The sequence below is a fragment of the Bombyx mori genome, chromosome 2 (assembly GCF_030269925.1).
Source record: "Bombyx mori chromosome 2, ASM3026992v2".
NCBI classification, from domain to species: Eukaryota; Metazoa; Arthropoda; class Insecta; order Lepidoptera; family Bombycidae; genus Bombyx; species Bombyx mori.
The window spans coordinates 3,783,219-3,810,808 of NC_085108.1; the positions used below are offsets into that span (position 1 = coordinate 3,783,219).

At 37.4% G+C, this 27,590-nt stretch overlaps 1 protein-coding gene across 6 annotated transcripts in view; it reads right to left on the bottom strand.

Annotated features, from left to right (window-relative positions):
• Hr3 (hormone receptor 3) overlaps window positions 1-27,590 on the bottom strand; it is a 148,016-nt gene that overhangs the window by 54,298 nt on the left and 66,128 nt on the right. The window contains exon 1 of one of the 6 annotated variants that reach the window (XM_062671828.1): window positions 11,816-12,085. The gene's annotated coding sequence lies outside the window, so the exon portion shown is untranslated. 6 annotated transcript variants of the gene reach the window in all.

The following is a 27,590-nucleotide window of genomic DNA, read 5'->3' on the forward strand; positions in this document are numbered from 1 at the left end:
ACAGGTAAATGTCACTTTATACTGTTGTCATTAGAGTCGAAAGTGACTTGAATGTGACACCTGTCATTTAGATTATTGTAATTTAAGTTGTTTTTTTTGGGTTTTTTTTTTTTGTAATTCAATATGAATGAAATACGACGCCTTTTAAGGTGATAAAGAATTGCCTGTTTCACTCTCTGGTCTCCATAAGCTGCAAGTGTCTTTGTAGAAACTCCGACACAGACCGAACCGTATTTACTAAAGAATATACGTCTGCTGCTGCCCCGGGTCATGTCATTTATCAAGACAAAACTGGTCTATGTCGATCCACTGGTATAAAAGCTTAGATAGATAATGTGGAATTCTAAATGCGTGGATTGCTTTAGCGTGCTAAGCGTGCGAGTGATAACTTTCTGATAATTATTCAATAGAAATAGATACGTGAAAAGAATATATAATTTTAATGAAGCGAAAACTTGTCTTTGACAGATTTTTTAGTTTTAATTTAATTTAATTAATAATAAAATCGCATCAAGATCAGAATACGAGAAAAACGTACATCCAAATCATGATAACGGGAGATTATTTTTCCGGATTGCGAATGAAACACGCCATAATAAACCGCTAAGCATTAAACGGTGCCATCTGTTATCGAAAAGCGGAACTAAAGTTCAAACGACTGCCAAACTAAGTTGAACGACCCCTGGCACCGGTTTATCTTGTAAGCAACGGTATGACGCATCAATACATACATATATCTATATTCATACATATATATATATCTTTTTTTTTTTCAATAATGTACATTGACAAGGAAAATTAATACTTATTGTGTTTTAATTGTGACCATTGTTGTATTGTGAGGTTCAAGTGACGTTATTTGAATTGAACTTTTATTGTTAACGTTGGGAAATGCGGTATGCTGAGTTAACGAACCTAAGCAGATTCTAGATGTTGGTCCGGGATGACGTCACCGTGTACCCCGGCATTTTTTTTTATCCTACCCAGCTGAGAGCCTTGAGAGGCTATTTCAGCGTAACCTTAAATAGTAGGTGAGCTCACGGGACTCAAACCGGACGACGTTGCTAACACGAACCCTAGCAAGAGCCGTGCTTCGCAGAATCTACCACCGGATCGGAAATGCGACCCACTGAGAAGATCCGGCGAGAAATTCAGTGGGCTGTGTCTGAGGGTTAATTTACTCGTCGAGCCCTTCGTCGCAAGCGACGGGTTCGAGGTACCTAAAAGCACCGTTAGTGGATCGGGAGGATCCGAAATGACGTGTCCCCTGCCGTGAATGCTGTAAAGATACTAAGGGATTTAACGAAGAATACGGAGCAGGGTTTTGGGACCACTATACTGGCTTACAGGATTTACTGGTCACTGATCAGGTTCCACCACCCTGCCTATTTCTGCCGTGAAGCAGTAATGCGTTTCGGTTTGAAGGGCGGGGCAGCCGTTGTAACTATACTGAGACCTTAGAACTTATATCTCAAGGTGGGTGGTGGCATTTACGTTGTAAATGTCTATGGGCTCTGGTAACCACTTGACACCAGGTGGGCCGTGAGCTCATCCAAACATCTAAGCTCATATTTAGATAATATAATTTTTCTAAACATTTGCAAAGATTGTTTTGCTTTCGCATATGTCTCCCCCTAATTCTGCCATGAGTTATAATCGTGGCATATCCTCTTCCTTGTAGAGCCGGCAATGGCCTTTATGTCGTTTCCCCAACTTTGAAACGGTCGTTCTTATAATATTTTTCCTCCTCGACACTAAAATTAAATTACTAATTTAGCCCATTTTTCTATTTTGCTTCTTATTAGATTCTGATTAAAAAAAATATTGTCCTTGTAGGCAGACTAGCATACGGCCCACCTGATGGTGAGTAGTTACCGTCGCCCATGGACTTCAGCAATGCCAGGGGCAGATCCAAGCCGCTACCTATTTAACTTAGATTCTAATTCTAACACGAAGCAATGGATAGGAACGCCTTTAAACAATACAATTGTAACTTACACAAGTACACCTCAATACGATACCCACGCAATGACATTTAAAGGGCTTTAAAAACATAAGAGATACTTATTAATTGCCTCAACAATTTGCGTTCAGGATAATTTTGTTTAGACATCTACATAGTAAATGCGCCTTTTACTGGTGGTAGGACCTCTTGTGAGTCCGCACGGGTAGGTACCACCGCCCCGCCTATTACTCAAGTGAAGCAGTAATGCGTTTCGGTTTGAAGGGTGGGACAGCCGTTGTAACTATACTGAGACCTTAGAACTTATATCTCAAGGTGTGTGGCATTTTACGTTGTAGATGTCTATGGGTTCCAGTAACCACTTAACACCAGGTGGGCTGTGAGCTCGTCCACACATCTAGGCAAAAAAAAAAAAAACACCTTGAGATATGAGTTCGAAGGCCTCAGTATAGTTACAACGGCCGCACCTTTCAAACCGAAACGCATTGCTGCTTCACGGCAGAAATAGGCAGGGTGGTGGTACCTACCCGTGTGGACTCACAAGAGGTCCTACCACCAGTAAATATGTATTTAAAATAAACATTTTCCTGAACAATACATTACCGATCACCGTTGCACCGATACCAACATAGTACGGAAAAAACATATAGCTTAAGCAAGTTCAATGACCGATTAGCTCAACTAATGACGATAAAAGAAATGATATAATCATTACGGAGAGGTCGTTGGCTCGGTTTTATTTTGGTCACAGTGCCACCTGTTGATGGAAAGTGAGTTTCTTTTAGAAAAAAAGTTCTCGGAAATCGAATATTTTATGTTAGGAGGACATTGCCGAGACAGTTACATAGAAACAAATATCTTCTGTTTGACATTAAAAAACTAAACTGTAATCCAGTAATATTTCAATACATCACAAAAGATAGTCTTATAAGAATTCAAACGGTAATTAATTGGAGAAATGAACCGTGGAAAATGATTGCTTAAGATTATGGCTACTGTACAATAGATGGCGCTGTTAGAGATGTTTTAAGACTTAAGGCATGATTGAACGTAATAATGTAACAAGTTTTTAAAAGATGTACCTAAGTATTCCTTTGAAAATTGAATTAGATAATAATAAACATTGCCTTTTTGATATTGTGGGTCTGTGTTATTATTATTAAAGTTGTTCAGTTCTGACGTTTTATCAAATGGTAGCAGTCAATTCCATATTTGGTTCCATTACTTCCATTAGATTTATCATCATTCTCCTGCCCTTCTCCCAGTCACCTGGGGTCGGCGCAACATGTTTTCTCCTTCCATACTCCACTATCATAATACCATTTCTTCGCTCACTCCCCTCTAACACATAGGTATCGTTTTTCACGCATTCACTTCCATTAGATTGATAAAATCGAAAAACGACATATTTCACAAAAAATACTGTTTTTTACTTAATTACAATATTAAATTATTTTATTTAAGCATACAGAATACAATAAAACATTATCATTGACTGTAACCGCGGTGGGAATTGAATACCACATTTTTTACGTAACAAAAACAATATGGCCGACCCGACGCCTTGTTTTTGGTCGTACGAATGTTTTTATTAGTTTAATAAGTTCGTTGTTAAGAACAATTGTATGTTGATTTTAATTTCACACTCACTATTCTAATTCAGATTTAGTCTGTTTCTGCAGATCTGTTTATTAATTAAGAAGTTTGTATTATTCTTGCTTCTGATTTAAAGGAATATGTATTGAATTTTTAACAAATCAGCCAACACTAGCATTGTGTATTCCTTACACGGTATCCTTTTATGTGTGGTGTTTTTAAATAAGAATATCAACATATGGGAGTGATGGACAACAGGAAGTTTGTAGTTGTAGTACTGATCCTTAAATTAGTCGAAAGTTACTACTAAGATTTTACATGCTTTATTTTCCCGCCGCAAATTGTGGTCGTGCCATTCTGTGTTCCATAAACTATCATCATACGACTTGTACCGGGGAACACATTGTCGTTGACATTATTGATGATAGCGTTGTCCGGGTCATGTTATTTAGCATAATAACAAAATATCCTATATAGTCATAAACTGACTGTACAAAATTTAGTTTTCGTCATTTTTAATATGAATAAAGACGCCAATGAGATATTAATTGAAATTTTTCAAAGCTTACCAGTATAATCGGAATATGATTTTAAAGAAAACAATTCTATGGCATTTACATGGTACGTTCTGTCTCCACAATAGCGTCGACCATCGCGCCTGTATCTGCCGCATTGAATTTCGTTGTATTTTATTTTATTTTATTGCTTAGATGGGTGGACGAGCTCACGGCCCGCCTAGTGTTAAGTGGTTACTGGAGCCCATAGACATCTACAACGTAAATGCCGCCACCCACCTTGAGATATAAGTTCTAAGGTCTCAGTATAGTTTAGTTCGTACAAACTTTACTATGACGGGTAGAGGTAAAGAGAACTGACTTATTTCGGGGTCAATTTGAAAAATTGTTCTCGAAGTTTACTACAGCGTTGAATTTTTTTAAATTCGGCTTCCCTATTGGTCGGTTTTCGACGGGCGCTTTTTCATACGTGCCCTTTACGAAGACGTCATGAATCTATCGAATCCTTTATACCTTAAATAGCGATGCATCCGAAGCGTAAAGAAATCTACGTGCAACCTAACCTATACATCAGCCCGGTGAGTTTCTCGCCGGATTTTCTCAGCGGGTCGCGATTCCGATCCGGCAGTAGATTCATTCGCAAAGCAACTACTCTTGAGTTGTTAGGTCTCTTTTGGAGGCGCTCGGGCATCAGCAAATCGCATTCCCTACTAACTGAGCCCTTGGTTGCCCGCCTATCCTGGTGAAACTGAAAAGGTCTCCAGGCCATCAGTAATCCTTCATCTCTATATATAAAAATTAATTGCTGTTCGTTAGTTTCGCTAAAACTCGAGAACGACTAGACCGATTTGGCTAATTTTGGTCTTGAATTATTTGTGGAAGTCCAGAGAATGTTTAAAATGTAGATAAATATGAAAATGCTCAGAATATAAATAAAAATAAGAATTTTCTTATTCCTTTCATGTGTCCCCCGTCCGACGGATTCCTTTTGTTTGTTTTAAGTTTATTTTATACAAAAGTTTAGGTCTTTTATTTATCGATTGAGGCACCGCGAAGTTTGCCGGGTCAGCTAATCCTTCATAATAATTAAAAATGATCCGAAGCGCGTTGCAGTGAGTAATGCGCAATCGGTCGCTTCTAGAAAGGTCCGTGCGCGCGGCACGTCTCGCGTTATTTGTATTCAACCGGCGGCGGCCCGGATACACGATTTTCTACTTTTACGAATAGCTTAAGCTGTTATTTAACTTTCATGTAACTGTTATGCGAGGTCTAAATTCTCGGCATTGGATTTTTAAGGTGGGCATGTGTTGTGAGTAATCGGACAAAGAGACGGTCGGATCCGTAGCGAATGTTGTCAGTTGCTTCTTGTTATCACTCATCTCCGTCAGGTTTGAGCCCCGTGAGCTCACTTACTAGCCCGGCGACGCTGACACGGTCTCTCTAGATCATCAGCTTAGCTAGGAAAAAAAAGGCTTCTTGGGTTGGTGGTTAGACCAGCGGCTCTCAACCACCGCGACCTTTGATATATACGATATTTTTATCTAAAGTGACCCGAGGGGATTGCTTCTCCGAAGTGTATACGCGATAACTTTTCAAAAGATTTTAACTGTAAAACTAATGATAGATGAATGATGTATAATTGAATAAATTTACCCATAACTTTATTTCGACTATCAAACCTTTTTTGCACGTTAATATGTGTGTCGTGGTTTTGTAAGGAGTAGGTTAGCAAGCATTGATTAATTTATTCCAGAAATCGAAGGAAGTCAAGCGACAATCTTCTATTGTTCGTATTATCTTCTTTTTCTCTATATATAAAAATCAATTGCTGTTCGTTAGTCTCGCTAAAACTTGCAGCGGCTGGACCGATTTGGCTAATTTTGGTCTTGAATTAGTTGTGGAAGTCCAGAAAAGGTTTAAAAGGTAGATAAATTTGAAAATGTTTGGAATTAAATAAAAATTTGCTGCCTTTGTAGGCAGACGAGCATACGGCCCACCTGATGGTGAGTGGTTACCGTCGCCCATGGACTTCAGCAATGCCAGGGGCAGAGCCAAGCCGCTGCCTACCATGTTTTTCCTTTGATGTGTCCCCTGTCGAACGGATTCCTTTTGTTTGTTTTAAATTTATTTTATACAAAAGCTTAGGTCTTTTATTTATCGTTTGAGGCACTACGAAGTCTGCCAGGTCAGCTAGAAATAAACTAATATCTATATATTAATACGTGAAGCAAAAACTTTGTATCCCTTTTTACGAAAATTGCGCGGACGGAGGAGTATGAAATTTTCCACACTTATAGAGAATATAGAGAAGAAGTGCACAATGCTAATATTTTTTTTATATAATGCATAAAAGATACATTAAATCAATAAAGAAAACATTACACACACTACATACCATGTATTTGACGCACACACGCATGCATACTATATAATGTAAAATTTTTGTTCTTGACGTCTGTGGTCAAATTGAGAAATAGATTAAACATTGTTTATCTTTGTTAATATTTTTTATAGTGTAGTCTTGGCGAAATTTGTGATTATAGAAGTATAAAATACAATCATAATAGTGTACAAACTTACAATTCCAATTAATTATAGTCGAATTTCGACTACTGCGGGACCTCTAGTCGCACATAAATGTCCTAGTTTTTTTTCCCTTCCAGTATCCGTTTTGGCGATAACGGATTTCCGTGGAACGAGAAATATATAGGGCAGTGTTTTATTGAACTCTGACCTTGCGGGCGTCGAGGATCAAGGTCGCGGCGCCTGAGCTAGCCCGAAACGTGCGTATGACCTGGGCGACCTACATATGGATCAAGTTTGAGGTCAACGCGATTCGCGATATTTTGCCGCGGCGTCACACCGGCTCGCTTCGTCCGAGCAAGCGGCAGTTTGAGATTAACTGGTTATCGAAGATTGAAATTGCCTTTATCTGCCGCGAAACGATATACCCCGAATACCGCAACACCGTATTTAAGCTTCAAGAGTGTGCCTTCTGAAACTTAGTCTAGTTTGGAACGGAAAAATTTGTGAATACTAGAGGCCCCGCAGTAGTCGAAAATCGACTATAATTAATTGGAATTGTAAGTTTGTACACTATTATGATTGTATTTTATACTTCTATAATCACAAATTTCGCCAAGACTACACTATAAAAATATTAACAAAGACAAACAATATTTAATCTATTCTTAATTTGATAACAGACGTCAAGAACAAAAGTTTGACAATAAATAGTATGCATGCGTGTGTGCGTCAAATACATTGTATGTAGTGTGTGTAATGTTTTCTTTATTGATTTAATGTATCTTTTATGCATTATTTAAAAAAAATATTAGCATTGTACACTTCTTCTCTATATTCTCTATAAGTGTGGAAAATTTCATAGTTCTCCGTCCGCGTAATTTTCGTAAAAAGGGATACAAAGTTTTTGCTTCACGTATTAATATATAGATTTGCGGATAGCTCTTTAAATAAAAATAAAAATAAAACGTTCAAAAAGAATATATACATTCATCGAAGCATACATAACAGGTTTTATTTATTGTGAAGTACTTTTTTTTGTTTGGAATCATTGATTAAATATTACGGTACTCATTCAAAAAAAAAAAAGATTATGAAATAGTTTTGTTTTCCTTAACGATAATGTCCTTAGTTTGAATCAAAGATAAACTTGGCAGTTAAAACTTTGGTGCTCCACTTTTGTACCGGTCACCGTCCTCGTCGAACCCGTCGCTTGCGACGAAGGGCTCGGCGAGTAAATTAACCCGCACACACAGCCCACTGAGTTTCTCGGCGGATCTTCTCAGTGGGTCGCGTTTCCGATCCGGTGGTAGATTCTGCGAAGCACTGCTCTTGCTAGGGTTCGTGTTAGCATCTCGTCAGGTTTGAGCCCCGTGAGCTCACCTACTAGTTACGGTTACGCTGGAATAGCCTCTCTAGGCTACCAGCATAGGTAGGAAAAAAAAAAACTACTGGTGGTAGGACCTCTTGTGAGTCCGCGCGGGTAGGTACCACCGCCCTGCCTATTTCTGCCGTGAAGCAGTAATGCGTTTCGGTTTGAAGGGTCGGGCAGCCGTTGTAACTATATTTGAGACCTTAGAAGATCCGGCGAGAAACTCAGTGGGCTGTGTCTGAGAGTTAATTTACTCGTCGAGCCCTTCGTCGCAAGCGACGGGTTCGACGAGAACGGTGACCGGTGCTTGAAGTACCTAGAAGCACCGTTAGTGGATCGGGAGGATCCGAGATGACGTGTTTTGGGCGACGTCGACTGCTTTCCATTCTGTCCGCAGGATCGGGAATGGGCCACCAGAAGATAATTTACATGTTATTTATAAAGTAAGTTTTAAAGACATTATAACGTTAAATTCAAAGAGAACCATTTATTACTGAACTATTATAGGGATAGTGACTTTTCTAATTGTTCATGTATTCTGAAATGAATCTATCTTGCTCTAACTTGTTTGTTCCATAATGGGAGTACACGAGACAGCTATGTTTTGTGTGCAGCGTCTCGTACTATATCGGGTTGAATGTAGCATTCGACCGTTGCTCTTCCGCTGTGTCGTTCTATATCAACGCTGGACATTAATTAAGTATATGCAACTTTTTATCTACACTTTCTTAATATAAGGTCCAAAATTGTGTGTGCAATTATGTAAATGATATTTTAAAGTGAACTCTGATAGAAACTGTTCATGTTGTTTTGTGTGTAAAATAGTTTGAATTTGTTTGCTTGCCTATGAAGTATTTACTGAAACTAGTGGCCCCGTAGTAGTCAAGATTCGACTATAATTAATTGAAATTATAAGTTTAAACATTATTATGGTTCTATTGTCAAACACTATTATTATATATCGATAATATAATCACAGAATTTGCTAAAACTGCACTATAGATCAATAATATTGAAGACAAACAATATTAATCTATTTCCAATTCGATTCCAGACTTTAAGCAATAACAAGTTTCCCAATTGACAGTAAACAAAGCGTATATTTTTATTCATGTGTCGTGTCAATACATGGTAGTGTGTGTGATGTTTTCTTTATTGATTTAAAGTATCTTTTATGCATTATTTTTAAAAATTATTAGCATTGTGCACTCCTTCTCTATGTTCTATATAAGTGTGAGAAATTTCAACTCCTCCGTCCGCGCAATTTTGGTAAAAAAGGGTACAAAGTTTTTGCTTCACGTATTAATTAATACTAGAGGTCCCGCAGTAGTCGAAATTCGACTATAATTAATTGGAATTGTAAGTTTGTACACCATTATGATTGTATTTTATACTTCTATAATCACAAATTTCGCCAAGGCTACACTATAAAAATATTAACAAAGACAAACAATATATAAGTAATCTATTCTCAATTTGACAACAGACGTCAAGAACAAAAGTTTGACAATAAATAGTATGCATGTGTGTGTGCGTCAAATACATGGTATGTAGTGCGTGTAATGTTTTCTTTATTGATTTAATGTATCTTTTATGCATTATTTTAAAAAAATATTAGCATTGTGCACTCCTTCTCTATATTCTCTATAAGTGTGAGAAATTTCATACTTCTCCGTCCGCGCAATTTTCGTAAAAAGACTACAAAGTTTTTGCTTCACGTATTAATATTAAAATTTAGTGAAATAAAATTTTCTCGCGCAAAGCGAATCTTCTTTGACGTTAAATGTCTTTGTTCGCGCTCGTAACAAATAATAAGTAGGTTTGTCGAAGTAATGTTTTATTGTATTCTTACATAGTTCGATAAATTAAAAAAATTGTGGAAATTGTAATTAAAAAAGGCGCCAAAGCCAACTACATTTTTTTTTGAAGTGATTTTATGAGAAGATCCGGCGAGCTGGCGAGAAACTAAGTGAGCTAAAGTCTTTACTAAACTAACTAACGGATTTTTTATTTTATTGGGAAAGGCGTATAGAGACTTTTGTTTTTGACACGATTACATTAGCTCGCTAAGTCTGAACAATCGGTAGGTATGTAACGGAAACTTTTAAGGAACGATGATGATACAATGATTTTACAACTTCGCTAATAATATCTTGATCGGAGTCAACAGGATGGAAACGAGATGAAATTAATTATTATTTCCTTTTGTTATTTTAGCGTGTTTTATTAGTTTTTAAGTTACACTAGATGACGACGCCATCTTGTTGTGTCTTTAAAGCGGTTAGTTGCCCTCAATTAAGAAAAATAGTATTATTATTCACCAATAGATGTCGGGAAGAGTTGATTATTGAAAACACGAATAAAACAACATTTTCTGAAAATAAATCGTAGCTAGATCGATTTATCGCCCCCGAAATCCCCTGTATACTAAATTTTATGAAAATCGTTGGAGCCGTTTCCGAGATTCAGATTATATATATACAAGAATTCCTCTTTTCAAGGTATAAGATGTATTAATATTAACGTTGTTCAATAAAAATATGAACATTAGAATTATATTGTAATATTGTAATGGCAGCACCTAAGCTCTAAGTTGCTAATCTTAAATTTGGCGCATGGCAACACTCTCTTCCGTTCCTGCCTTTTTTTAGCCTCGTGCATGGCAAGTTGTAATTAAAATTAATAAAATAAGAATAAACGCAAGCCTGTATTTTATTTATACAAACGTGGTCTATGTTAATAAGTATGACAATAGGTAGGAACGATTGAGCACTGGTGAATACGCGTTTGTGAGTCAGTAGTAGTAAAATAGTACGTATCGTATCTTTAGAGACCCAACCCAAAAATGTGCTTTTTTTTTTGAAAACATCGAATATAGTTTTCAAAAAGTTTTCAATTTTTTTTTTATAGCTTAGATGGGCGGACGAGCTCACAGACCACCTGGTGTTAAGTGATCACTGGAGCCCATAGACATCTACAACGTAAATGCGCTACCCACCTTGAGATATGAGTTCTAAGGTCTCAAGTATAGTTACAACGGCGGCCCCACCCTTCAAACCGAAACGCATTACTGCTTCACGGCAGAGATAGGCGGTGGTACCTACCCGTACCGACTCACAAGAGGTCCTACCACGAGTAAAAATGACACGGACGTACTCGAAGGGGTCGGAGTGAAAGAGACTGATGGATAAGTCTATCCTCTTTATAAGCTACTTTTGGTCATTTGATTATTAAGAGTAGTCGCTGAAAAAGGCCGTTCTAGGTCCATTTTTGAATTAAAGTCCATATCCACAAATTTTCGAAATAGGTCACTACAATTCTAAAGGTGCGATATATTGTTAAGCCTGATCAAGACATGAGCTGTCTTCCAGCAAATCGAGAACGGAGTCAAGAATATTCTCGAAGGAAAAATAATGAGTTTAAAATGTACGTATCTGTAACTTTGAATTACATTTACCAAACGTGTTGTATATAATAACGCTAAAACAAAAAAAAAAACAATAATTTTGATATTAAACGTTTTTTTTTTAATTAAATTTTTTTTGTGGTTAATATTAGAATTTCTTATTTTTATAGTATGTATCCGTCTTGTGTCAATTAATGTTTTTACTTATTTTAAATAAAAAAACTTGCACCAAACTCGGAACGACAGGATCGTTGTACAACTGTTGTAAATGTAAAGTAATGTAGACGAATTAACATTTCACACGAAACAGTACGGCACGCCTCTAATTGCATTAAAAAAGAAATTCACAACTATATCTTCGAGAAAGTTTAATATTATGTATTCATTACATCATCCGACTTGCCCGTCGCGAGACACATTAAATGCAGAAAAATTCAAACCTCTTTGCATTCCAAATAAGAACTCATTCCTGTTTCGAACAAAAAAAATATTACAAAAAAAAAATAACACTCCACTTCACTTCACAGCACTGGCACAAAATAAATTTGAATTTTTTATATTTTTCCGTGGAACAGTCGCGTTCGGTCAGTTCGTAAATTCGCGCGTATTTTGTAAGGACCCGCTCACACCGAGATGTTGCAAGCGGGCCATCGAGGGAACAACTAGGAAATGAATACAGGCGCACCCGCACACAACAAAACGACAACCTCTACGGGGTGTGTACACGGACTTGCATGTGTGCGTGCATGCATTTTGACAGGCATATGCTCGGTTATTTATAGGCCTATGCGCCTTATGACACAATGTTACAAGAATTTTTACATAACAAACTGTAACTTTCTAATAATATTCCTGTTATAATCTAAATTAATTAATAAAATTAACATTTCAAATTGTGACATTAAAGTCGGTTTTAAAAATGTTACACAGATTCCGAACGCCATTGTTACATAATAGTTTGATGGAAAGAGACAGGTTTTAAACATTAAACGGGTGGGAGGAAGACAGAAACAGGCGCTGAGGTTGTGTAACTGAACACAGAGAAAGCTCATACGTACTTTCTTTGTACGTATGTACAAAGTACTAGTGTCTTCACAATAACGTCGCTGTGTGCGAGCCTTTACATTAGTGCATCCGCAACGAAAAGTATTATGTGCAGTATGAGTTTTTTCGAATTCCAACTCACTCTCCTGCAGTTTGAGTTTATTTTTGAACACTACAGTCATGGATCTTAGGTCTAAAATGGAGCAACGCTGGAGCAGCTTTTTGACCGAGTTCATTGACACAATGTTTGGCACGATTCTCGGGTTTAACAATTTTTTTTTTTTCGTTTGGAAAATGCATTGAAGAAGCCACATTTTCAAAGGAACTGAAAGTAGGCCGCGCTTTGTTGGCGCCATTGCGCAGTTTTTTTTTTTTTCAATTTATTTTCCTTGTAACAAGGACAACACATAGTCTTTAAATGGAATTTTTACGACGCGCATTCAATAATTGCGAGAATTGACGAAAATGAGGACACCGATGATAGGTACTAAATCGTTATTAATAAATTCGTCTACTCGATAACAGAGGGCGCTTAAATATAAATATATACATATAATTTTACATAATATTTTTAATTGTTTTTATGCTTTCCGTCCATCCAAACAAAAGCTTTGTAATAAGGAAAAAAATAAGTTTTATATTACAAAACTAAACTTGTTTCGAAAAAGGAAAAGTCCTTGTATACTATCAATATTTCACGTTCAAAATCTACTAGTAAACATTTATTTTCACAATAACGTAGAATAGAACTAAAAATAACTATGCTTTATCTGAAAATAGATGGCTTACAGTTAAATGGGTATTGCATCACAGCGGAGGAAGTGAAATAACAGTCATAATATTTACATAGCCATCCCTTTCTCTCTGTAAGGCGTCATCTTTGTCGCACGCGGGGTATTCCTCACTTGAAACGCGGAAGCGCGTGAAATACACTTATCTCCGTCACTCTTTAACGGTATCGTATAACGCTGTGTCGTTCGCGCAAGGTAACGGAGTGCATTGACCTGTCCTTGTTACGAATGTGTGCAGCCTTGCTTTACAGTTATATGTGATTTTAGCGTGTGTGCGTGTATAGTTAGGCTTGGTTCACACTGTATGCAATGCTTTAATGCTTTTAAACAAACCCATTTTGTTAGTCGCCTTAAGTTGGAGAAGATCAGGAATGCTTACCTGTAACAGAAAAAAAGCAAATTAATATTTAATCAACTTAACTTTTTAATTTTACGTAGGCAGCAACAGTGGTATTGAATGAATGATTTATTCAGACAACAACAACAAGTCCATATGTGTACATAGTATTGATGATGTCCATGAGAGCAACCGTGACTGCTTGCCATCGATCAGGCTGTATGCTCTACTGCCTCTAGTATTAACCAACAAAATGTGAGATGTTTGAAGACGACACTGTGTACACGAGAGATTTGAAAATTTGCCTTATCCAAGAACATTTGAATTCACCTATCGAAATCACATGGGCGGTAATCCTAAATAGAGATTTGGTGAACCTAAATTAAGCTATAATTTTGTTATTTCAATTTAATAATTCGATTGCAATTAATTATTTTAAACCTGTCGATAGTAAATTATATCTTTTTCAAGTACTTAAAGAAGGCCGAGAGATACTTTAACTATGATTGTAGTATCTATATTGAATTGACTTTTTTTGTTGAATTGGAGACCGCGTTACGACGCCACTGCTGTTAAATGGTCATCAAAAAGACAGCAGAACATGAATGGTAACGCTAAACTCGAGGCGTGAAGTCTTAATGCGCTAAATTATACTTATAACACCGTGGACCCTATGTTCCACGGGGAGTAGTTCTGAGCCATTGTTTGAGATGATACCGTAGTCTCGTTTTTACCATCGCACCGCCCGCCACCGGAGTAGAGTTCATCCATACTTCCTAAAACCACTGCGTTCATCCACAACGCATTTCCAGACATCTCTTTTGCCACGTACCATCCGGCTTTGGAATAAGCTTTTCTCCACGGTGTTTCCCGAGCGCCATGACCTATCCTTCTCCAAACGAGGCTTGCGGGAGTACTTAACGGAAGACAGCGGCTAACCTCTACCTTCCTATCTACCTACGCTACCTCAAGCACCGGTCATCGTTCTCGTCGAACCCGTCGCTTACGACGAAGGGCTCGACGAGTAACTTAACCCACAGACACAGCCCACTGAGTTTCTCGCCAGACCTTCTCAGTGGGTCGCCTTTCCGATCCGGTGGTAGATTCTGCGAAGCAAGGCTCTTGCTAGGGCTTGTGTTAGCAACGTCGTCAGGTTTGAGCCCCGTGAGCTCACTTACATCTTAGGGCGAAGCTGAAATAGCCTCTCAAGGCTATCAGCATACGTAGGAAAAAAAACGATTTTGCCATTAGCATTGCTCACGTCCATGGGCGACGGTAACCACTCACCATCAGTTGGGTCGTATTCTCGTCTACAATAGCAATTAAAAAAAAAACACTAATATTGTTCGTGAACGATTCCTTAATATCGCAATCCTACAATCGGCCTAACAGTAAAAAAAACAACGGTTGCGTCAGAGTATATAAAAAATGTCTGCGAGCCGTCAACGCGTTACATCACTACGCGCGGCTGTGTGCTACGGCGGCACGGCTACACGCGCCGAGCACACACGTAGCGAGCTCAACGGCGCGCCTTCGTGTGCGTCCGGCCTAATCTTTTGTGGAATGCGGGCTCGGTACTAATGAGGAGTTTTTTTTTTTCTTTCTCTTTTTGAACTGAAAAGGAAAATCGCGCGGGAAAGGTTTTTTTTTTTTTAATTTTAAATAGAGACGTGCTTATGTTAAAGATTGAATTAAGACTGCTTATTTTTTTTTAAGCAATATTTCATTTAATTTTCCTCATTTTTTAAATGGTATGCCCTGATGGCCTAGTAATTGATCGTTTCGTTCTTGAACCTTGAGGCTTAGAGTTCGGTTTACGTCACTTGTTATTTCTAGGAAACGCGATTGTAGGAGAATCATTTAATTCGTGTCTTAACGAATATGGTCGGTCTGTATATTGAGGTTACTAGCTACTATTACCACTTTTATTTATTTATTGCTTAGACGGGTGAACGAGCTCACGGCCCACCTGGTGATAAATGGTTACCGGAGCCCATAGACATCTACGACATAATTGCCGCCACCCACCTTGAGATATAAATTCTAAGATCTCAGTATAGTTACAACGGCTGTCCCACCCTTCAAACCGAAACGCATAGCTGCTTCACGGCAGAAATAGGCAGGATGGTGGTACCTGCCCGCGCGGTTTCACAGGATGTCCTACCACCAGTAAAACATCAGATGCTTCGTGAATTCGTCAGCTTCGAAACATCAATGGCTCTATTAAAAATCTCAGTCGTAATTTTTTGGCTACGAAGTTAGCTTCATACTTTATCAATAAAACGTGGCTCCGTAACGCAATTATAAGAGATTGACTCTTTAATATTGCCAATGGTCAACTCTTACCATCGATGCGGTCAAACCTCGAATTGCCTTAGCGTTTATCGTTACGCAATAAGTCAGTTTTATTTTTGTAATATATTTTCACGGTCACAAATTACTCAACATGAATCTTTCATCTGAGTTATAAAATAAATAGTCACATCATATTCTTTCTAATTATGTTTAATTGTAGTTTGGATTCGTAGGACATTAAAAGTATTGCTCATTCAAACTGTACATGCTATAGGATGTCTGGAAGTCTGTGAAAATTTACGTTGAATATTTCCGTAGCTTAGATAGATAGCTTAGATAGCGGTGCATTATAAAAAAAACAAATTGTTTCAAGGCCATGACCACGACCCTCAGTGATGAGGAAACCCACGCAAGGAGGAGGAGGAGACAGACAGCGCCAAAAAAAGCGTGTTAAAAAAAACGCAAAAAAGCATGTTAAAAAAAAACGCATTCGCTAAAAACTAACGTCGACAACGTGCTAACGAGACAGCCCTATTCAGGGTTTCCCCTTTGAATTCGTCGATTAGGGTTCGACAAGTGAACTAACCTATAGAGTCATAGCCCACCGAGTTTCCCATCCATCCGGTGGTAGATTCTCGAAGCACTGCTCTTGCTAGGGCTAGTGTTAGCAAATTCTCTCAGGTTGAGCCCGTGAGCTCACCTACCCGTCCGGACGTAGCTCGAATAGCCCCTTAGACTACCAGCGATTAGGGAAGGGATAACATATCCGGAGTTTTACGCTGAATGACATAGAATCAATGAAATGAATGAAAACAAGACACTTACATCACAGCCGACATTTGCAACACCATACAAAAACACTACTACAACAGCTAGACACACCGAAAATAGTTTTTAATAAAAGTTATTGAAGAACAATAACTTGCAATGCGTTTCGGTTTGAAGGGTGGGGTAGCCGTTGTAACTATACTGATACCTTAGAACTTATATCTCAAGGTGAGTGGCGCGCTTACGTTGTAGATGTCTATGGGCTTTAGTAACCACTTAACACCAGGTGGGCTGTGAGCTCGTCCACCCATCTAAGGAACAAAACTTAATAACAATGGGCGGATTTATAGCTGAAAGCGTCTCTTCCAACGCCAACATTCATTCATTCATAATACATAACCAAGTCAATAAATAGATAATGTATAAACGTTATATACCAGTTTGGTCGGTCGCGTTTAGCTACCGGCTCCAAGGCCGGTGCGAGCATGCGATCGCTAAATAATTAAACTGCTATTAAATTATTTCGACTCAGAATATTATGATTCGTTTGTGAAGGTCTTGCGCAATTTCATCTCGTGAGGGTAGGTACCGCCAGCCTTCTTGTTTCTACCCCGAGGGCCTTCCCGTTTTAAAACTAATCAAACCAATACTTACTGGTACCTATTTCTTTAGTTTGTGAAGGTTTTGCGCAATTTCATCTCGTGAGGGTAGGTACCACTGGCCTGCCTGTTTCTACCCCGAGGGCCTTTCCGTTTTAAAACTAATCATACCAACACTTACTGGTACCTATTTCCTTCGTTTGTGAAGGTTTTGCGCAATTTCATCTCGTGAGGGTAGGTACCACCGATCTGCCTGTTTCTACCCCGAGGGCCTTTCCGTTTTAAAACTAATAATACCAACACTTACTGATTTCTACCATAGCGTGTAGATAATGGTATACGACAAGTATTACTCAAAATAAAAATAAAACAAAAAGAAGTATAATAATTGTAAATTAATTCGTAACAAAAAGTCGTAAAGTCAAATGTGCAAAATCAATAACGATGATACGTGGATTTTCAATGCAAAAGTTCAAAATTGGGTCTTTTGACCCGTTATAGTATGTTTAGTGTTAAAGGCGGGAAAACCGTACCATACTCTTAGAACTGGGTCTTTGAAATTTAATTTCGAAAATTTGATGGCGGAATTTACGTCGTTAATGTCTAAGAGATTCGGTACTCACTTATGAATTTAATTATAATATTAATCGTATATCGGAAATCGTATCGGAAGCCGTAAAAGGCTTACGATTTATTTTCGTGAAAATAGTGAAAATCGGTTAATTTCTAAACGTACCTTTGCTTCGTAGTTTTACTAAAAATGTTTTTACGAAATTAATTCGCGCGGTAGAAACCTTGAGGCGTGAGGTCGAAATTTTCGTACGGTATGAGAGCGGCACATCCCAAAAGCAATGTGCGGGATAGTCTCCTATTTCTGCCGTGAAGCAGTAATGCGTTTCGGCTTGAAGGGTGGGGCAGTCGTTGTAACTATACTGAGACCTTAGAACTTATATATCAAGGTGGGTGGCGCATTTACGTTGTAGATGTCTATGGGCGCCAGTAACCACTTAACACCAAGTGGGCTGTGAACTCGTCCATCCAACTAAGCAATAAATAAATAAAAGATTGAGCCCGTGAGCTCACCTACCCGTCCAGGCGTAGCTGAAATAGCCCCTTAGGCTACCAGAGAATAGGTAGGTATAAAATTTGTGTGTAAATATATTCTGTGGTGAGTTTGTTTTGAACTCAAATGACGTTAGATCGGATTTTTGCGTCGGCCTTTTTTGAAATTCGAAATTCGCGCGGCAACTTCGTAAGTTTCAGAAAACAACATGGCGACCTATTATGTAAACGTCATACAAATTCTAATATTAATTGAGATAAGGAAAATGCTAATATATCGCATCTCTGTAATTCAATTCAATAAAGATTATGTAAACGTGAATAATAATTATACGTGAATAAATTGTTTTTGGATTATCTTCATTTTGATCACGTACCAATAATAAATATATGAGTCAATTAAACTATAAAATAATTGTAATGGTAGCCAATAAGTTGGCTGTGCACCTGGCATTGCTGACATTCATGAGTGACGGTAACCACTTACCATCAAGCCATAAGCACATTGGCAAGGGCAATTAAAAAATATACAGATTATACTTCCATCTTGTATAATGTTAATCCGAGTGATGGCAACATTTTCGTAACGATCTATATCAGCGGTCGGGGAACTTTTTTAATTATTGCCCCAAAATATTCATCTATAAATTGATATTACCCCATGGCGAAGAACAAAACGAAATCGCTTCTTTTTAGTATCTTTCATGTTATAGCCCCCATGATAATTTTGAAAAGAAAACAATACGTAAAAATTTTACGATTCTAAAGAAGTTTCACTTCAATATATACTTTTTACTCACAAAAGTCTCATTTTTACCCCCCAAAATTTCATTTTACCCCATTTGGGGTAATTTACCTCGGTTCCCCGCCCGCTGATCTATATAAATGTTCTTTACGAAAAATAATGTGAAGCGAAATGAGACGAAGTTTATTTACTTGAGGCTGTAATCAATTGGGAATCTCAGTAATATAGTGATTATTTACTGTGACTTCAGTGGACTTTTTGAAAGAGCACGACCAACCACTTTCAGCGACTTCGTTTCATTATCCCAAGCTTGTGCACCCTCACAGATGTCTAAAGATTACTATTATTACACGTTTAAACCCGAAGAAACACTAAATTAACAAAATAAAGCAATTACACAACTTCGTTACTCGCTTTCCCGCCAAAAAGTACCATTAAATTTATTATTAAAATAAAGGGGTTTTAATGATTTGGTAACTAAGACCTTTAGGTCAAGAAAAGTTATCCTAAAACAAATTCTTTAATACACAAATCGTAAATAATTTTTTTTGTAAGGCAAAGGCCTCCAATTCTGACATACCTAACATCATTGTTCAAACTGCAATCTTCCGAAATGAGGATTGTCTTTTTCGAACGTTATAAACTACACCTTCTTATAATGATGTAGGTACTAAATTATTCATTTCCTTTCCCTTGCCGTTTTATGAAGTACTTAATCTCTATTTGTCATTTGACCTGTGCGTGTATCAATAGTTCTTGCTGGTTTTGAAATTGAAATATTTTATTATTTTACAATTACCATATGATTGGCTTGCCCGCTGTTAAGCGGATATAGCAGTCAACTGTGATAATATTGGCATCACAAGAATTCCACAGAAGGCTCTACTTGAAAAAAAAAAAGAAGAATTACAAACATTGTCACTTTGGTAAGTCCTATATTACTAACACGTGACAAAGCTCCTCTGTTTATTTGAAAAATTTAAGTGAAATCACAAAAGTATTACTTGAAAAATCCTATGAGAAAAAAAGAGTTGCAACATTATATCGTTCAGTGTGTCACCAGTACATTGCACACAAAAAGTTTTTGCCTACACAGACGCAGTCTTGAGGCGATGACTCCGCACGCGTCCCGACCTATCTCTGTGTGCGTGCATCCGTGTGACCTACTTACGAATAGTTACGAACGCGTTCGACGAGCCTCGGCCGTTTCCGCCGCCCGAACATATGCGCCCCGCCATCTTGGTAACCGACATCCAATGTAACCTGACCTATTTAACGATTACACTTTAAACGTATAGAGGTCAATGAATTCTGGATGACGAGAATTACGTAAAAATATCGAGTGTTTACTATGGTGGTTGTTTTCGCGGCACTATCAGTGTTTTGTCATCGTGTAAGATAACGGTGATTTACTTCCGAAGTGTACAAACTTTGTTCAATGAAACTACTGTAAACTGTATAGCTATTAAAAACTATTCACGCGAAGTGTTTAAATTATTTCACACATCACAATAAAAGCTCTCTCAATTTTCTAATTTACGTAACTCAATAATAGCATCAGTCACAATTCAATACGATATTATCAAATGGCCATTTCTCGTGCATATCCGATCTCGACTTCCGCATTCGAAATTTGAATTTTCAACTCGCGCATAACACACATAAAACCATATTTGAAAACTTTCACTGCCTATTCGAAAGTTGGCGGCACTAGGTGTGTGTGTGGGCTTCATTTTTTTTTTTTTTTGTGAGAGCCCGCGGAGTTTGCGAAAATGGCGTTTTGAAATACCTAGACGCTAATGAGAACTGCTATTCTTCGTTTAACGTTATTAAGCTAAATTAATGTATACATGTTGGTTTATTGTATTTCTTTTAAATGTGCTGCTGACTTCTCCCATTTTTTTCGTTTGATAAATTAATGTAAGAGACGCGTTAATTTTAAGCAATTTATTGCAAATTAAAAGGTCAATGACTCGATTAGTTCAAAAGTATTATAAATGTTTTTCACATAAAGTGTTGTTGAATTTTATTTTTAAACTTGTTTGTATTAAACACGATGCATATTTACGAACGGCCTCACTAGTGTTAGTTATCTTATAAATCTTTGGCATAATGGTTATAATCACAGAATTAATCATCGCAACGTAATAGTTGCAGTCAATACCACACTAATTATAATCAAACACACTTCGGTTTTCTGATACTTAGTTCCAGCCTTGTTTTTTTTGTTATAGCGCCATCTATTGTAACGTTTGGGGAACTGAATCGGGCTAGTGACGGCTTTAAGAATGAATGCTGATGTACTTATTACTTATTTGAGTCGTCTATTATCAAAGGTGGCAATCTGTACATTTGGACAAAAAAATTTTATTGATATGTCAATACAGATTTATTTCAATATAATCGTCTCCTTCAAAGAATACGGTTCAAAACCTGCATTAAATAAAGGTTAATAGTTAACCTGTTATTTATCTAAGATGTCGTTCCGAAGAGTTTTGTGACTGCCAATGGAATACAAAGTCAATAATTCGTTTTTCTGATTTACCAATCATTGTCCAAAAGTCAGATTGCCGCCTTTGATAATAGTCGACTCATTTATTCATGCTTTTATTTAATACATATTATTATTATTTGTAATGATTTATTTGAACAGATGCCATTCACCTCAGTACGGTTCGAGCTATCTTTCCGATACTCATAATTGAGGAGAAAATCTTTTCTTCATGACCTTTTCACACCTACAAAGAACGCGTATTAATCGAATAAATATTAAATGCTAAATCAGAGTGTAAGCCAATAGTTAACACACAAGCACACGATCTAACTGACGTTAAGCGTTGTGCAGAGTCCAGAAAATGGTAGCTTGAATATTGTCTTCAGGCATAACGGCAAACTCTTAACAAGAATTACGGCTTCTCAGGAGATAGATTTGGATCTGTCTCGGTAGAAATAGGCGTGAATATATCATTTTAAACTTTATTCGTGCCTATCAACACCCTACCTTTTTTTTATTGCTTAGATGGGTGGACGAGTTCACAGCCCACCTGGTGTTAAGTGTTTACTGGAACCCATAGACATCTACAACGGCTGCCCCACCCTTCAAACCGAAACGCATTACTGCTTCACGGCAGAAATAGGCAGGGTGGTGGTACCTACCCGTGCGGACAAAACCTACCTATTTTCACCGCAAACTACGCACGTGGGTCGTTACATTTATTTATTTATTTATTTATTTATTTATTTATTTAATAAGTTGCACCAACAAAGTGATCATCAATACAAAACATTGACAAATTGACAAAAATTCATGGCAGATGTCACCTCAATTATAGGTGCAATCGACATTGCATTAACATCAAAAATAAAAATAAAATATACAGCTAAGAATTGGATACATTTCATTCATTGCTTAAGATTAATTTAATTGGGAGATGATCCGCGACAGATTTTTCCTGTAAGTAGTGAGACAATTTGAAAAAACATCTATTTCACTTAAAATAAGTTCAGCGCAATCGGACAACTCCGAAGGAACATTGACGAAAAACATTACGAATCGATCACTATGAGTGGCCCCACTAATGCGATGTATTTGATGGGTCTACACAATCTTCTTATTTCTTTCAAAGGGTTAGACATTTGTCTGCTAAAGAGCCAATTCAAATTGCAACGACCCGATACATTCGGTTTTCATTACTTAGCTTGTAACAAAGCCGTATCGCGTGCTAACGAAACACGGTGAAGGCTTCTCTTGTGGCAGCGAATTGATCGTGCTCAATCATTACAAGATTATTAACATATAATGGTTTGTTTAAAAAAAAAAAAATTACAAAGTTGTATTGTTACTTGGGACATCGATAGCCAGAGTTAGCCTCGAAGTGATGATATTGAAGTGTGAGCAGTGAAATGCCGGAGAAAGAGTGATTTAAAGTTATAGTAAGAGGCTATATCAGCGTCGCCTTTACTAGTAGGTGGGCTCACGGGGCTCAAACCTGATGACGTTGCTAACACGAACCCTAGCAAGAGCCGTGCTTCGCAGAATCTACCACCGGATCGGAAACGCGACCCACTGAGAAGATCCAGCGAGAAACTCAGTGGGCTGTGTCTGAGGGTTAAAGTCAACAGCAAATTCGTGATTAATGTACATAAGTAACTCTGCCGATGCCGGTCCCAAGCCTAGATGAGAAAAGAGGAGGGTTGAATTGGAGTACGACCTTTCTACCATAAAACAGTCAACATCGAATGTCTGGCGACGGTTAATTAGCCGGACCCAAATAAGGCTTTAGCGGCCTCGAAGAACTAAATCTCTTCCAAAAGCCGTGGGGGGACGCGGGATCCCATCATTTTCCCAAGAAAGCCTCATGAGGTCACGACCCTCAGCATTGAAGATTATTGACGCAAGGAGGGTATATAAGTAGTTGCTAGATGAAGTGTATTCTGTGTATAGAAATGTATAGGAAAAAAACAAGCCTAGGCCCCTTGTTGGTCCTTCTCTGTGCAATGATATCACCAAAGAATCTGGTTTAGAGGTATACAGTGTAACATGATCTCAGGCGCCTAGTAAAGTTATTATTCATTTCAAGAGATCTATGCGAACAAAAAAGGAAACAGACTTAAAATTATAATGATAATATCGTTGATATTATTTTTTAAGGATAACTCAAAAATTACTGATCGGATCTTAACAAACAGATTACACGACAAACACTGGCTTTAATATAAAAAAGAATCATCAAAATCGGTTTATCTACAGAATCAGAAAATACCCGGGCATTGAGAACCTCACCCTTTATGTGAGATCGGTTAAAATGATTTAATTAACGGTTAAAACAGTTAAAATTTAAATTGTCTTCAAATAGTCTCATTGAAAACCGATAAACATTTACGATCATAAGTCTACTAAGTGACAGTTATAAAATACATTTAAAACACACAATGCTATTTTAATTTATAATGTTAAAACGTTTTTATTAATGGGACGTCACTAGTCACGTTTGACAGCAGGTGGATAAGGAGGCAACGAATGCATTTATTCACACGCCGGGCTGCATTAGCATTTTGTCAATTAAATTTTATTGTTGGCTTTAAGTTCGACAAGGCCACGCAACTGGGAGATGCCGCCGGCTTGGGCTTCTCTGTAGATTTTTTTTTTTGCTTCGAGACCCAGAGAGATGCATACACCAATCGTTTAGTTTATGTAGTACGCTTTTAGGAATTTTTGGCGGGAACGCGATGTTGTGTTTTTTTTTTTAATCTGTTAATTTAGTATTTGTGCAGCTCTAACATCCGTGAAAGTGCCAGAATGTGGAAAGATTAAATAAAATTAGACGTGGCTACTCAGGTTCTTCCCAAAATTCCACTGAAATTTAGGAGACCCTGAATTTTATTGCTTAAAATCTCGTTTTATTTTATAACATCCCAATTTATTAAAAATACGGTTAAATCTATTTCCACCTCATTCCGATTCATATAATTTTTAATATTATAAATTGTAGAACAAAAATGCCATACCTATTCCAAAAAAAATCGGCACTGGCAAAAATGGGCTTAACAAGAAAGCGATTGCCATACTACAAAAAAAAGAAAAAATACTGCTATTTAAAAGGAAAAATATGCACTCCACATTGTTTTGTTTTCGGAACCGACTCTTTCTTCAGCTGAGGCTTACAAGAGTATTTATGGTACTTATGTATGGTATTTATGGAGTTTTACTGGTGGTAGGACCTCTCTGTGAGTCCGCACGGGTAGATACCACCACCCTGACTATTTCTGCCGTGAAGCAGTAATGCGTTTCGGTTTGAAGGGCGAGGCAGCCGTTGTGACTATACTGAGATCTTAGAATTCATATCTCAAGGTAGGTTGCACTGGTTGCAGCATTTCCGTTGTAGATGTCTATGGGCTCCGGTAACCACTTACCCAGACACACGTCTGAGTAATAAAAAAAAAAAACAAAAAAAAAAACACAGAGGCGACTGTGCTTTATTGTCAGTATTCATTTGATCTCTTGTGTTGATTTCATATTAATTGCATAAAAAATATTTTTATCAAATGACTAATCACTATGTATGTACACTAAGTTTTTTATTGTATGCACAACTATGCATTCTCGTGTGTTCGGTGGAATTCAAACTGATTTTCAATTATATATTTTTTCCTTAATTTTTCTTTTCAACCGTCTTCCGATTTAGGGAAGTTTGTTTGAATGTAAATACATACCTATTTCATGTTCACGATTGACTCCTATGATAAAGGAACAAAATCGTCTAATAAAAATCAAAAACGCAATATTGCGATTTGCGTAATTTTGAGACGTAGACCTCAAGTCTCAAGGTATTAAACACCATGTGATTAGCTTCAAACGCTTCAAATTTTTAATAGTAACTTTTAGCTTTTGGTGCGATGATCAAGTCATCCGTTTTTTTTGTTGAAGTTATTTCTAAATTTTTGAATTCAATTTACTGGTCACATAATAACACGATATTTGACAGATGAAAAATGAAGTCATAAAGATTTTTTTAAGGGATTTTATGACCTGGTAACTAAGACCTTTAGGTCAAGTCTTATTTTAATTTTAATGATAACTTTTTTAAATGAAAAGCGATATTATGAAATGAAATGAAGTTGATTATTATGAAACATGGCACGAAATGAAATGAAAACGAAATGAGATGATATGGGATGAAGTATACTCTCAGTAAAATGGTGATCATGTACTGAGACTTTTTTAGCGGACTTTTTGGAGTATCCCAAGAAGTTACGTTCAGCGGCTTTTTTTCATTTTCCCACATTTGTGCACTTTCACAGATACTAAACAGTTTATAAATTACCGCTATTACACATTTAAATCTGAAGAAACACTAAATAGACAAAATAAAACAAATCACACAACTTCACTCCTCGCGTTCCCGCCAAAAAGTCTAATAGATGAAAAAGAAAGTCCTAAGTGTTGCTAAATTCGCACAGATAAAGTAAACTTATGAGCTATACGAGTTTAATAAAATATAAGTTACTAAGAAACAACATTGTGTTTAAACTGAGAAGGGTTTTTCAAATAGTCGTAACCTTTTAAGGCAGTTAGCACAGGCTCATGTTTGATACAGCCTTATTTATGCTGAGCTCCAAGGCTGGCCGCACGCAAACGCTGACGTCACGCTCATCCACTGAATTCGAATTTCGAATGTTAGAATAAGCTAGATGAATAATAGGTATTATAATGTTGTCGGCCCTTTACTTGATTTTAGCGGTTCGTGAGGTTACGTAAGTTATGTTTGTAATGTTGGCGAATCTGTTTTTTTTTATGTTTGCACTATGGAATGACTTGAAGATTCGAATTAGGATTGCGTTTTACTTTCGCGAATCATTCAAAAGTTATGAATGAAGTTAAGCGAACGGATATAATTTTAGTGTTGGAGCGTTATTCAAATCGATTCCGCAACTCGAATAGATATTTTGAACGGTGTTTAAATTAGTCATCGCTTTCCCTTGACTACAAACATTAATGTTGCAATAAGGAAAAATGTTATGTTTGCACGGCCCGTACGGACGGACAGCTTAGAAAAGTTTATTATGGTGTTACATAATTTTCTTGTTTACCACTACTACCTACTTACGCATACGAAAATTCGAGAAGTATCGATATTCGGATATCGATAATTTTTGTTATCGATTCACTATATTCGTAATAGTCTTTTTTAAATCGCAGTCACTGGCACTTCGTACTTTGGCCATTCATGTTGCAACATTAAATAGATATGTGCCCGTTGTATGCGTTGTTTCAGCTATAATATATATATGTATTTCTTTATTGCTTAGATGGGGGGACGAGCTCACAGCCCACCTGGTGTTAAGTGGTTACTGGAGCCCATAGACATCTACAACGTAAATACGCCACCCACCTTGAGATATAAGTTCTAAGGTCTCAGTATAGTTACAACGGCTGCCCCGTAACGCATTACTGCTTCACGGCAGAAATAGACAGGGCGGTGGTACCTACCCGCGCGGACTCACAAGACGTCCTACCACCAGTAAAAAGCATCTAGGGCGGCCCTAATTCACTATACGTTTAAAATTGCCTATGAAAACTATAGTTATATAACTAGTCATATACGTATGTTACGTGTGAGCCCTGCGTTGCGCAAGGCAGCGTTAGTTTTTTGTTTGCCCATACACTTACTATCAAGCGGATGACGTCACAGCGCGTTTAGAGAACGCCCTTTAGTAAGAAGATATATTGATGATCGCAACACCGAAATTGTTAGGGGAAATTGTGCGTTGATGCCTTTGGATATGGTTCAAATTTTATTGAAACGTGAATAAACGTTGTGACAGTTTCATGGTAGCTCTGCTGGTGTCGGTCTGTGCGAGGATAGCACGATCTACAAGGGAGTATTTGAATGCAAAATTATAAAAGATTTATGCTTTTATCATATCACCTTTTTCAAACATACGGACAACTTCGCCAGTTTACCAAAATAAACCAGTCATACGGCTAAAGATATCTTCTCCATTCCCTATAACACTATTATTGATTATAATTTTTTTTATTTTTTTATTGCTTAGGTGGGTGGACGAGCTCAC